This window comes from Asterias rubens, chromosome 22, assembly GCF_902459465.1.
Source record: "Asterias rubens chromosome 22, eAstRub1.3, whole genome shotgun sequence".
Classification (NCBI taxonomy): domain Eukaryota; kingdom Metazoa; phylum Echinodermata; class Asteroidea; order Forcipulatida; family Asteriidae; genus Asterias; species Asterias rubens.
Window position 1 is genome coordinate 3,270,667 of NC_047083.1, and position 14,462 is coordinate 3,285,128.

Consider the following 14,462-nt stretch of genomic DNA (forward strand, 5'->3'; position numbering starts at 1 on the left):
CTCTTGTTGACGTCAAGTGTTTTCATCCAGCTCTGTGTCGTGGTTTAAATACTCTAGGGGGGGGGGGGGGGGGGTCATAGGGGTGAGATAACCGGGTATTGTATATGTTTAAGCAAATGATGTGGGCAGAATACCAGTTACTTATTATTATTGCACATGGTGTTTATAGACTGGTAACTCTGTTCTGGAAAGCATAATATTGATGTGCTAAGCTGCCTTTGTGCGTAAGTGGCTCCATACTGGGATAATGCCAAGCTGCGCGGGGGGTAAAAGTCTCGACGTTTTCGTGACTTCATACATTGTTTAACGCCGGCTGAATTTTCTGGGTGCGTCCTTGATTAAGCAGGTTAGAAATGTAGACAATCTTAGTCGATAGTGTGACTCCTAATCCACACATGTAATAATGAAGGTATTGGGTTTGAAACAGGCTGTTATCTGGAGTAGGTTTACCTCATCACAGTCATTGGGCCTACTCTTCTAAACGTAAACTATTGAAAAATCACTCAAAAAGATGCAAACTTCAATCTAAGGAATCCACTCGAAAAAAGAGTTGTCCTTCATATTATGGCTCTTCAAAGAGTGCCTTTTCACTCCTTTACATTAAAGGCAGTGGACACTATTGCTAATTACTCAAAATAATTATCGTCATAAAACCTTACTTAGAGTCGAGTAATGGGGAGAGGTTCATGTTAAATAACATTGTGAGAAACGGCTCCCTCTGAAGTGCCATAGTTTTCGAGAAAGAAGTAATTTCCCACGAATTTGATTTCGAGACCTCAGGTTTAGAACTTCGGGTCTCGAAATCAACCATCTAAACGCACACAACTTCGTGTGACAAGGGTGTTTTTTCTTTCATTATTATCTCGCAAGTTCGATGACCGATTGAGCTCAAATTTTCACAGGTTTGTTATTTTATGCATATAGTTGAGATGCACCAACTGTGAAGGCTAGTCTTTGACAATTACCAATAGTGTCCACTGTCTTTAAGAGAGTAAGTATGTTCCATAAGGAGTCTGTTGTTGAGTAGAATGCAATTACCCAACTTATGTTTACGAAATTGCCATGTTCAAGGGCAAACTTACACTGCAAAAACGTTGGTCAAATCATTTGTGGGGCAAAGTAACTTTAACAATTATTGGTCAATAATTGCCCAACAAAACCAATTGGTGTTGGACAAACATTTTGTTTGCCAATTTTTTGTTTAAAAAGCGGAACAAAATTTGGGCAAGTGTTGGGCAAATAATTCGTAATCTGAATTTATCATAACTGTTGGTTACACTTTTGTTTATTTATTGGAGCAACTTTTTTGGTAATTTTAGTTAATTTCGATTGTTGGTTAAAATGATGCACATAAGCAGAGGGAGCAACAAAGTGACACTACTGTTTAATTAGTTTCAGTTTTATCATGCCATTATGTGCAACGCCGGTTGTGGCATGTAAGCGTGTGCTTGCGCTGCAACTGTCACGACTGTGTACAACAACTGAACAGGAAACAAACTGTATTTTAGTTAAAAACTAGGGTTAAATACATTCACCATTTGTTGGATAACACCGAAAAGGGTTAAATCATTAATAAAATCATCGCCCAATTAGTGGGTTATTGATAATGTATTAAATACCCAGAAAATGGGTAAACAAAACATTACCCAACTGTTGGTTACCAAAATATACCCAACTATTGATGAGGAAATATTACCCAATTGTTTGGCAATCAGAGTGCCTAACTTTGATGGGTAATATTTTGCCCAAAAGTTGGAGGAGTTCACTATTCGCCCTTAATTGGGTAAAAAGTTGGGCATTTTTTACCCAATTTGTTTACAGTGTAGTGTCATGACCGAGATCCGCAACCACCACACGCCATTTTCGATAGACCCAATGGGTGTCGGTTTCGATTCCAATATTAATTTCTCCGGGATGAAGCGTCAATTCCTCATAATTTATATCATAGCGGTGCTCTATATTTCAATTTCACTTTCAATTTATTATAAACGTCACAGTAAAAAAAAAAACCTTTTTTTCATAAATAGAATACTAGGAAGTACAATTATGCCGGTGTCGCATGCAATTATGTCCTCTATGCAATACTATTCGGAGGACATTATTGCATATGCAATAATATCCGCCGGACGGTTTTGCATATGTAATCGTGACAGCCCGGACACTGCTGCATAATGCAGTTGTGTCCGCCCGGACACATTTGCAAATTCAGTTGTGTCCGCCCCCGAGCAAGACCGTCCTTGCAGCTAAATTAAAGACACTGGACACTATTTGTAATTGTCAAAGTCTAGTCTTCACAGTTGGTGTATCTCAACATATGCATAAAATAACAAACCTGTGAAAATTTGAGCTCAATCGGTCGTCGAAGTTGCGAGATAATAATGAAAGAAAAAACACCCTTGTCACACGAGGTTGTGTGCTTTCAGATGCTTGATTTCGAGACCTCAAAATATAATCATGGGGTCTCGAAATCAAATTCGTGAAAAACTATCATTCTTTTTCGAATGGACATTACCTCAGAGGGAGCCGTTTCTCACTGTGTTTTATTAACAGCTCCCCATTACTAGGTACCAAGTTAGTTTTTATGCTAACACTTATTTTGACTAATTACCAATAGTGTTCACTGCCTTTACTTATTTTCCCTTTACTGTAAACAGCTGTGAAACTTCGTAAACTGTTCGTATAGTTTGAAATGTTTCACTGTTCGCTTTGGGATTTTATTTACAGGGGTGCACTCCTGAAGGGCATCCGTACAATGGACTAACATTATGGGAGGACATTCACCCGTACAACCATGGTTGTACGGGTGAATGTCCTCCCATAATGTTAGTCCATTGTACGGATGAAGTTTGGCCTTGCAAGGCCAAACTTCATAGAGCTGCTTAAACACAACAACAAAAATAGCTAAGCACAACACAAGTTATGTTTACTAGAATAAGGTTGTATATTTGGTTTGCGGTAACACCATGTGTGTATCTACTTGCCAGGTAGAGTTTGTTCTTTTATAGAGAACTGTCTGCTCTATTCTACTGCCGCGGAGTAGATAATCGGAGGTTCGGGAGACTTCTCAGTTCTGAAAAGAACTGTCCTGCTTTTTAACTATTACCAGGGCGGCTGGTATAGAAAATAGACTGGACTAACTTTATATGATCGTAATTAACTGTACTGCCTCGGAGTCAGTTCTGAATTGGTCTCAACGTTTCGACTACAGCTTGCTCTAGTCATCGTTCTGAATTGGTCTCAACGTTTCGACTATAGCTTGCTCTAGTCATCGTCAGCTAGAGCAAGCTATAGTCGAAACGTTGAGACCAATTTCAGAACTGACTCCACGGCAGTACAGTTAATTACGATCCTATAAGCTAAAGTAGTAGTCCAGTCTAATTTCTATACCATCCGCCCTGGTAATAGTTAAAAAGCAGGACAGTTCTTTTCAGAACTGAGAAGTCTCCCAAACCTCCGATTGTCTACTCCGCGGCAGTAGAATAAAGCAAGACAGTTCTCTAAGAACAACTCTACCTGGCAAGTAGATACACACATGGTGTTACCGCAAACCAAATATAAAGCAAGACAGTTCCCTAAGAACAAACTCTACCTGGCAAGTAGATACACACATGGTGTTACCGCAAACCAAATATAAAGCAAGACATTCCTCTAAAGAACAAACTCTACCTGGCAAGTAGATACACACATGGTGTTACTGCAAACCAAATATACATTGATACATGCAATGCTTCAAATAGATTAAGGTTAGCAGTTAGCATGTCGTATGTACTATCTGTAACTGGTAACCGTTTTACTTTTGCTAAGCAGCAGATTTGTAAGTACGATTTTCTGCTTAAGCGGCTCTACAAAAAAAATTGGACCCCCTGGAAGAGCACATTCAATTAATGGAAAAGAGATCAGAAGGTCTCTCCTGTGGGGTGTCATGATTATACACGCGGATTATCATGCATTGTGTTGGAATTATAAAGTTATATAAGAAGACTCTACTAAATAAATAATGACTGTCTAAATTTAAACAACGGACATGTTTATGACGTGAGGGGGCATTAAAGGGAATGTACACGCTTGGTAATTACTCAAAACAACTAATATTGACTTGAAAACTGACTTGATAACAAGCATTTGAGAGCTGTTGGATAGTATAACAAATTGTGGGAAACGACTCCCTCTGAAGGTACGTAGTTTTTGAGAAAGAGGTAATCATAAAATAATAAAAGACTTCTAGCTAGAAGTCTTTTTTTTTTCTTACCTGAAAGCACACAATTTCTTCCAACAAGTATGTTTGTTTCTTTCATCATTTTCCCGCAACTTCGATGACCAATTGAGCCCAAATTTGCGCAGGCTTGTTATTTCATGGTTGTGATGGAATACACCAAGTGAGAAGACTGGTCTTTGACAATATGACCAAACGTGTATCTTCCCGTTAAACCCGTTAAAGGATTTGGGTACTTCTTGTAACACAAAACACGATGTCCACAGATTTACATTAAACCTACACTGTTTGAAGATAACGATAGTAGAAAGCTAAGCTTAACATATTACATGCTGATTACAAGGTTTGGAACATAATGGTCCCGCAAGTTCAAATACGCGCGAGACTTGCTTAGTCTACACAGAAGGTAATAAATCATTTATTACAAGCAAATGCAATCGTACAATAATAGAAAACAAAAACTAAAAATCAATGCAAAACACATGTAGGGGATAGAGGGGCCCATAAAAAGCAAACCTTAACGAGTACGGACCCCCCCCCCCCCACGAAGAAAGCAATGTAAGCAATTCTATTTAGTGGGTGTAATCTTATGTAGCGGCAAAACAATTCAAATTTACAGGAAGAACAAACACAAAAACAGTTAGCGTAAAATAAAACTTAACCATATATTTAAATGAAACAGATAAACAAAATACCAAAAATAAATACTAGATAAATTGGGCCCCACAACTCTTGCTGGGAAAAAAACCATGTCGAAATATACCATTGTTATCCATTAGAGACGTTTTGTAGTCACTTTGGTTGGGGAGCGAGGAATCTAGCAAAAACACACGAAAATCCAATGGCTGGGACATCAGTTTATACACCAGACAAATCTATTATATGGATATTCTTTTGAATATATATTTTGTGCATAAATTATGGTCCGTGATTCATGATCCGTTGAATTTAAGTGGGCGGTTGTATCGACAACAGACTTTTATCCTTTTGATCACCATCAGCCCCATGTATAATAAACTTCAATATTGCACTTTTGGTATTGTCATTGTTAAACTCCGGTTCCATTGTGTGCTGTATGTTACCCTCCACACATAGATTTTCTTGTGAATAGTAGCTGTGTATGATTAATGGTTCGCTGAATAATGTGGCAATAACAAACTTTTATCATTTTGAACTGAATGCTTGATTTATTATCTAGAGGTAAATGCTTGAGGCCAGTAAGAGTATTGTGCACGTACACCATGTAGTTTTTGTTGGAAACCGTTCGCTAACAGCCATTTATGTTACCCTTTGAAATAAAATCAGAAAATTTATAAGTTTGCTTGTTGCATAAAATTAAATTGAAGATGATGCCTGAATTGATTTTTACAATCAGAGTTGGACTCTAGACTGACGTGTTGGACTCCTTGAACACTCCAAGTGGTTCAATAGGTAGTGCAATTTCAATACTTATGCTGATGTTCTCATGATGTCAGCATCAACAGGAAGTTCCAACAACTTTGTCCCCTTGTACAATTAAATATGCAAATATGGGTCACGTGGTTAATAAATAACGATTAAAAAAAAAAAATTGGGTCGGTGGTTTGATGTTTGATCTAGTACAAGTTGATTTCACAGAACTCTTAACCACCAAACTCTGCGCTTATGATCACCATTTTTCGCTTACTGTGTTTTTAAACATCATCGTGTCATGCATGCACACAGGTTATGTTGGGCTAACATTTGAGAAAAAGAAAAGGCAACACTATCGATATAAAGATAAGAATCAAACTTAAATATTACAAAAAGAAATATATTTTTAGTTTTGGGGGATAAAAAAATATTGATTTCTGACGGAGATTCGAACTCGCAATTCTCAGATGTGTAGTCGCGACTGATGACCACTAGGCTAGAAGGGAACAATGTAAAAATGGTGGGTTTTTACATGTGTGCATCAACAGAGGGGATTATGATCCGGCGAAATAGTTCTCGTTTCATGATTTTGCGACCATTGTCACTATATATGACCTGCTAACGCCTATAACTATTAAGTAGGGTTGAAATGTAGTATTAGATGCCTTAAGGGGGTTTTTGACGACGACGTCGATGTCGTCAAAAACCCCTATCTAATCACGCACGTTCGTTTTAACGAAACCCATGCACAGAGTAATTGGTCCAGAACGCGGTTAGAAAAACAAGGACAAATTTAACGCACGTTCTAACGAAAATCCCAAACCTCCGTACTTTGTGTGTGTACAGAGTAATGTGTCCAGAACGCGGGTAGGAAACAAAATAGTATAGACTCCTCTCAAGAAGTCAACAACTCATTGAGGTACATACTGTGTTGTATTACCAAAGAGAATGTTTCACAATAACATGAAAGTGACTGCATCAAGTTTACAAATTAAAAATTCAAATAAAGACCACGTGGTTAATTAATTAAGAATTTTAACACTTTTTTGTTAGAGTAAAGCTTATGTTCTAAGCTTCAATTTGATATATGATTTAACTCTTTTATCCTCATACTTTAGGAGACGGGGCCTGAACAAAAACGCTGTACAAACGCTATGGGGTTTTAGGCGGAAACAAAGAATAATAATAATAATAAAAACAATAAAAATCTCGACGAAAACAACACCTGTTCCGACGGTCGGTCGGAACAGCTAAAAATAAAGAAACCTTGTATAAGTACAGGTACACACTATAATGCAAAACTGAGACAAATATCCTTAATCTAGCTAATCTGAACTTGTGCCAACCCTAGAAAACTCTGAGTACACTAATGCCTAGCAAGAAATCACCCAAAAAGGCAAAAACACACCCTAACTACACTGGCCTAGCTAAAGCCTAGAAACGACTGCAGCGAGACTAACTCTGGGCGGCGACTCACCAACCTACACAGACAAATATCAGTACGCGTCACTGAATGACCGTAGCACCACTACACTAACTTGCAACCAATCACAACAAAAAGTAGTGCGTTGTAACGATCGCCACGTATATCAAAATACACCAAAAGGAATCAACTAAGAAGGACATTAGTAAACACCTGAACCTATCGCAGATAAATCCTAAACTCCTAGTTATTTAAACCACCAGCACTTATGAGAACTAAAGAGGGGCAATTCCTACGCAATATTCAGAGCAACCCTAAACATGGCGCAGGCTACACGCTGAATGCATAAAACTAGGCAGAACTGAACGGGGAATTTCCAACAAACGATCTAAACCTACACTAAAGAGCTTAACAAGGAGTAATGCAAACCTACATACCTAACCTGCCTTATCCTGAAATAATCCTACGATATAGATAAGTAAGATCTACATACCTTATAACGGCATAAACTTGAGAAAAATACGGGAATCTGGAGAGTAAACTCTAACGTTGAAAACTTTACGAACTCGAAGTGGCTAGTCTAGAACTCAAGGCGCACAACCGCAAACTTCACACATCTTAGGAAACTATAGTAAACAACATGTCATGTCATGACACTTTTATCAGAGTCTATTTCACTAAATGATTTAATTAATGCAGAAGTTATGTTAAAGAAATTTTTTTTCTCGTAGAGGAGCTGTATGGCAAAAAGCACATGACATACAATGTTCACCAACTACTTCATGCTGTTGATACTGTTCATAATTGGGGTCCTTTTGCCCAATTCAACATTTGCCTTTGAATCTTATAATGGCAATCTTCTTAAGATGTTTCATGGAACTCAGGGTGTGCCTTTGCAAATTATCAACAACTTCACATTATGGAAGTACATTCCAAAACTTATGACATCATTTGTGTATAATAAATCTCCCCAAGTAGAGACGTACTGTAAATCTTTATTAAGTGGCTTGTTGTCTACAAAATATGCATTCCATGTTAATGATGATGTAACCGTTCTTGGTTGTGCTAAATTTTGTCAAACAACGATTGAAGAAAGGCTTGCCTTAGAAAGGCTACTTAATGACCCTGTTCCTGATAATGTTGCCTTCCATGATCGTGCCATTGTACACAACAAACTACTTCATACAAAAGCATACACTCGAGTGAGAAAAAAAAAATTCTTCTGCTGTAGTGTTTAATGATGGCTCCTTTGGTATAATTACTAGAATTTGTATAATTGAGGGCACTTGTTTTATTATTTATAACCCTGTAGTATTGTATGACCATAGAAGCATCATAACTGACAGACAAACTGGTTCTTCAGCCCCTCACATTTAGGTTGTAAGATGTGTTAGTGAAGTTCTTGGAGCGTGTAAAGCTACTGCTATAACAAATAAGTGTATTTTCATTGAGAAAAAAAGAATTTTCCCTGATTCTTTCATTTGCATGTTTCCAAATACCATTGAGAGTGATTAAATTCTTCCGTGAAATTGTACCGCCTTTTTACAATGTTTTTCATACAACTCCAGAGTTTTGTCTACATAAACATTTTTGTATACAATGCATACTGGAAATTTGTCATTAGCTGTTTCGTAGCGAGCCCAAAACAGCTCTTGTGACATCATCATATGATTTTTTTCATGTCTGCACCTTTAAGTCGTAAATTGCTATACTGAACATGGAAATACTGACTGCTATGAGGGGCACTTAAAGTTATAGGCCCAAAGTGATGTCAAAACCATGACCAGTATCCACTGCCTTTAACCAATTGCTTAACAATTGGAAATAAAATTTATTGTATTTTTCTACAAAATTAATGAAACTTTTCTACTCAGTTCATTTCGTTTAACTAATCAAATAATAAATGCACATTATATTCATGTTTTTAATTTGTAAATAAAAGGATGATTTTCTTGAATAAACAAATTCAGTTGGTCTTGGAAAGGCTTCTTTTTATAATCAAAGTTAATACATTGTACATGTATAATGACATGTTAACCAAAGTATTTCTACATTCCAGTTAAAGCATGATGTAACATGTATGTACATGTACATGCACCCCATCCTCCACAGGGATTTCAAATCCGATTCTTGACACATGGTTTTAAAATAGTGAGATTACACCCCCATTGGAACCACATAATATATTGTCATGAGATACCATGGTTGGGATTTTTTCCATGCAATTATTGAGGGGGTGGAAAGGGGTATTCTTTTGGATCCTCCAGGTTCCCTCATTGGGCCTCCACGGATTTCCATGGTGAGGGCAAAAGGGGAAATGAATGCTCCTACTAATCCCATAGGGATATGATGGTTGATTGGGGAAAAATACTCCCATGGGGTCCCCATGGAAACACCATGGTGATTGGATGGGAAAGGAATGGTCCCATGTCCCCCATGGGAACACCATGGTGATTGGATGAGAAAGAAATGCCCCCATGGGGTCCCATGGGAACACCATGGTGATTGGATGGGAAAGGAATGGTCCCATGTCCCCCCATGGGAACACCATGGTGATTGGATGAGAAAGAAATGCCCCCATGGGCTTCCCATGGGAACACCATGGTGATTGGATGGGAAAGGGATGGTCCCATGTTCCCCCATGGGAACACCATGGTGATTGGATGAGAAAGAAATGCCCCCATGGGGTTCCCATGGGAACACCATGGTGATTGGATGGGAAAGGAATGGTCCCATGTTCCCCCATGGGAACACCATGGTGATTGGATGAGAAAGAAATGCCCCCATGGGGTTCCCATGGGAACACCATGGTGATTGGATGGGAAAGGGATGGTCCCATGTTCCCCCATGGGAACACCATGGTGATTGGATGAGAAAGGAATGGTCCCATGTTCCCCCATGGGAACACCATGGTGACTGGATGGGAAAGGAATGGTCCCGTGGGGTCCCCATGGGAACACCATGGTGATTGGGGGAACACCATGGTGATTGTATGGGAAAGGAATGCTCTCATTGGTTCCCCATGATATTACCATGGTGATTGGATGGGGAAAAAAATGCTCCCATGGGGTTCCCTTGGTGATTGAATGGGAAAGGAATGCTCCCATGGGAACGCCATGGGATTCCCATGGGGACCAATAGCAAAGACCCATGGGAGGACATGGGGAAAACTTATTCCCCATGGAACCCCATGAGATCCCATGGGAATCCCATGGGATCGCCATGGGTATGCCATGGGACATTTTTGTAAGGGATAATAAGTATAGAACAACAAACCTTTGAACATGTGGGCTCAATATTGAAGTTGCAAAAGTAAACGAAAGAAAAAACACCCTTGTAACACAAAATGGTGTGCTTCCAGATGCACAATTTATTTTATTTTTCAGAGGGAGTCGTTTCCCACAATTTGTTATACTATCCAACAGCTCTCAAATGCTTGTTATCAAGTCAGTTTTCAAGTCAATATTAGTTGTTTTGAGTAATTACCAAGCGTGTACATTCCCTTTAATGCCCCCTCACGTCATAAACATGTCCGTTGTTTAAATTTAGACAGTCATTATTTATTTAGTAGAGTCTTCTTATATAACTTTATAATTCCAACACAATGCATGATAATCCACATTATATTCATGTTTTTAATTTGTAAATAAAAGGATGATTTTCTTGAATAAACAAATTCAGTTGGTCTTGGAAAGGCTTCTTTTTATAATCAAAGTTAATACATTGTACATGTATAATGACATGTTAACCAAAGTATTTCTACATTCCAGTTAAAGCATGATGTAACATGTATGTACATGTACATGCACCCCATCCTCCACAGGGATTTCAAATCCGATTCTTGACACATGGTTTTAAAATAGTGAGATTACACCCCCATTGGAACCACATTGTCATGAGATACCATGGTTGGGATTTTTTCCATGCAATTATTGAGGGGGTGGAAAGGGGTATTCTTTTGGATCCTCCAGGTTCCCTCATTGGGCCTCCACGGATTTCCATGGTGAGGGCAAAAGGGGAAATGAATGCTCCTACTAATCCCATAGGGATATGATGGTTGATTGGGGAAAAATACTCCCATGGGGTCCCCATGGGAACACCATGGTGATTGGATGGGAAAGGAATGGTCCCATGTCCCCCATGGGAACACCATGGTGATTGGATGAGAAAGAAATGCCCCCATGGGGTCCCATGGGAACACCATGGTGATTGGATGGGAAAGGAATGGTCCCATGTTCCCCCATGGGAACACCATGGTGATTGGATGAGAAAGAAATGCCCCCATGGGGTTCCCATGGGAACACCATGGTGATTGGATGGGAAAGGGATGGTCCCATGTTCCCCCATGGGAACACCATGGTGATTGGATGAGAAAGGAATGGTCCCATGTTCCCCCATGGGAACACCATGGTGACTGGATGGGAAAGGAATGGTCCCGTGGGGTCCCCATGGGAACACCATGGTGATTGGGGGAACACCATGGTGATTGTATGGGAAAGGAATGGTCCCATGGGGTCCCCATGGGGTCCCCATGGGGACACCATGGTGATTGGATGGGAAAGAAATGCTCTCATTGGTTCCCCATGATATTACCATGGTGATTGGATGGGGAAAAAATGCTCCCATGGGGTTCCCTTGGTGATTGAATGGGAAAGGAATGCTCCCATGGGAACGCCATGGGATTCCCATGGGGACCAATAGCAAAGACCCATGGGAGGACATGGGGAAAACTTATTCCCCATGGAACCCCATGAGATCCCATGGGAATCCCATGGGATCGCCATGGGTATGCCATGGGACATTTTTGTAAGGGATAATAAGTATAGAACAACAAACCTTTGAACATGTGGGCTCAATATTGAAGTTGCAAAAGTAAACGAAAGAAAAAACACCCTTGTAGCACAAAATGGTGTGCTTCCAGATGCACAATTTATTTTATTTTTCTGAAATTTCATTCCTGATTAGCCAACAGAACAAAGAGATTGTAACATTGATTCCAACACTTCACAATACAAGATTAACAATAATAGTGACAGTCAGACACTCCGCCCAAATGTGACAAGTACGCCATTAGGGGATGTATAGTTGTATTATACAGGTAGAGAATAGCACCATGAGGTAAGAACATCCGAACTCGATATTGTTGTTGTCAAGACTCAAGATTTTTTATTTTTTTTTATTCTCATATTTATTAAGCAATTATTTCAAGAGTGTATGGAGGATGGGAACAAGCAGCAAGACTGGTTTCACGCTCAAACAACGTGACAGAATGAGCTAGGTCGGTCGGACACACAGTGGTGACTGGCACACTTACCACAAAGATGAAAAAGTAACTCGGATTAGATTTAATCCCTCTATAGATCGATTTAACCTAATAATATTGACTAAAGTTGTGCTCTTTTTAGATTTGCACTACGGCGTCAGTGTCAATGACCTCTCTGTTTGTACGTGCTTTGCCATATAAGGTCGTGGGCTCGAATTCGATCCATTAGTAATTATGCCTGTGCTTTTTTGGTTCACACAACCCGGGAAAATACTGAATTATACAGTGCTCACACACGTGAGCATAATGGGTAAAACAAAATTGAACAATTCAGCCTCGTTATGGTCGGTCTTGCCGCCACCGTTGTAGTCTGGGCCCCCTGTCTCTCGAAGAATGACGTCAGACGTTCAGGCTACCACCGTTGTCGTCTTTACTGGCATCCCTGGATTTTGCTGCTCCGGTAGAGGGTGCTACGTGATGTTTTTTTAAAGACATTCTAATTCTTTACCATTTTTGTTTCAACTTGCTTCATTGTGTACTCCTTGCTGTTTAATATTGCTGTTGATTGCTACGGGATCACACGCTGCTCTTAACCCACACAAGTGCTCTCTATAGCATCAGACCTCTCGATTACATACAAACGGTCCATGAAGATGTTAAAGGCAGTGGACACTATTGGTAACTTTCAAAGACTAGCCTTCACAGTTGATGTATCTCAACATTATTCATAAAATAACAAACCTGTGAAGATTTGAGCTCAATCGGTCATCGAGGTTGCGAAATAATGAAAGAAAAATAACCCTTGTCACACGAAGTTCTGTGCGTTTAGATGCTTGATTTCGAGACCTCAAGTTCTAAATCTGAGGTCTCGAAATCAAATTCGTGGAAAATTACTTCTTTCTCGAAAACTATGGCACTTCAGAGGGAGCCGTTTCTCACAATGTTTTATACCCTCAACCTCTCCCCATTACTCGTTACCAAGAAAGGTTTTATGCCAATAATTGTTTTGAGTAATTACCAATAGTGTCCACTGCCTTTAAAGCCATTATACACTTTCGGTAAACAGTATTGTCCAAGTCCCACACCTCGTGTATCACAACTTATATATGAAACAACAAACCTGTGAAAATTTAGGCTCGATCGGTCATCGGAGTCGGGAGAAAATAACGGGAAAACCCACTCTTGTTTCCGCGCGTTTCGCCGTGTCATGACATGTGTTTAAAATAAATCCGTAATTCTCGCTTAACTGTTTTCTCAAAAAGTAAAGCATTTCATGGACTAATATTTCAAGAGAAGTCTTTCACCATTACCTTCTGTAAACCCTGTAAATTATTTGTAAATCTGTGAACTTTTATTATTGTTTCTGTACCGAAAGGGTCCAATGGCTTTAAAGAACACGTTGCCTTTGATCGGACGAGTTGGTATAAGAAAAACGTTTGAAACCGTTGTTTATAAAATGCATGTGATTGGAAAGATGTTTGAAAAGTAGCGTACAATGATCCACACAAATTTGACTCGAAATTGCGTGGTTTTCCTTTTATTTTGCGAACTAACACGGTCGGCCATTTATGGGAGTCAACAGTCAAAATTTGACTCCCATAAATGGCCGACCGTGTCCGTCGATGAGGTAGAAGGAACACCGTGTAATTTCGAGGCATGTTTGTGTGGGTCATTGTATTCTACTTTTACAACATCTTTCTACCCATATGCATTTTATAACAAACGGTTACAAACGATTTTCGTCAAAGACCAACTCGACCGATCCAAGGCAACTTGTTACTTTTATGTGTAAGCTTTAGTTTTGCGGTAATAAGTTATTTACTTCACGGTGAATCTGTACAACCAATTAAGTTGCTTTTAGCTAACATTAGTGATTCATTCATTTACTTATTAATTTATTGCAACCGTCTTTATAAAAGATAAAAGTATCCCATACCGACTCCACCTGAAGTCGGTCACCCTTTAACTGCATACAGTTTAGACCCCAAAAAATATAGAACGAAAACTAATCAGTTGCTGTGAGATAGATCACCCCTGAGAACGAGGTTGCTATTATCAGAAAGTCGGGTATTTTTCTCGAAAATGTATAACAAAATGCAAACTGCGCGCACATCGTGGTTGCGTCCCCTTTTGAATCATCCTTCTTTTGCCCATGTTCATTTCCAACATGG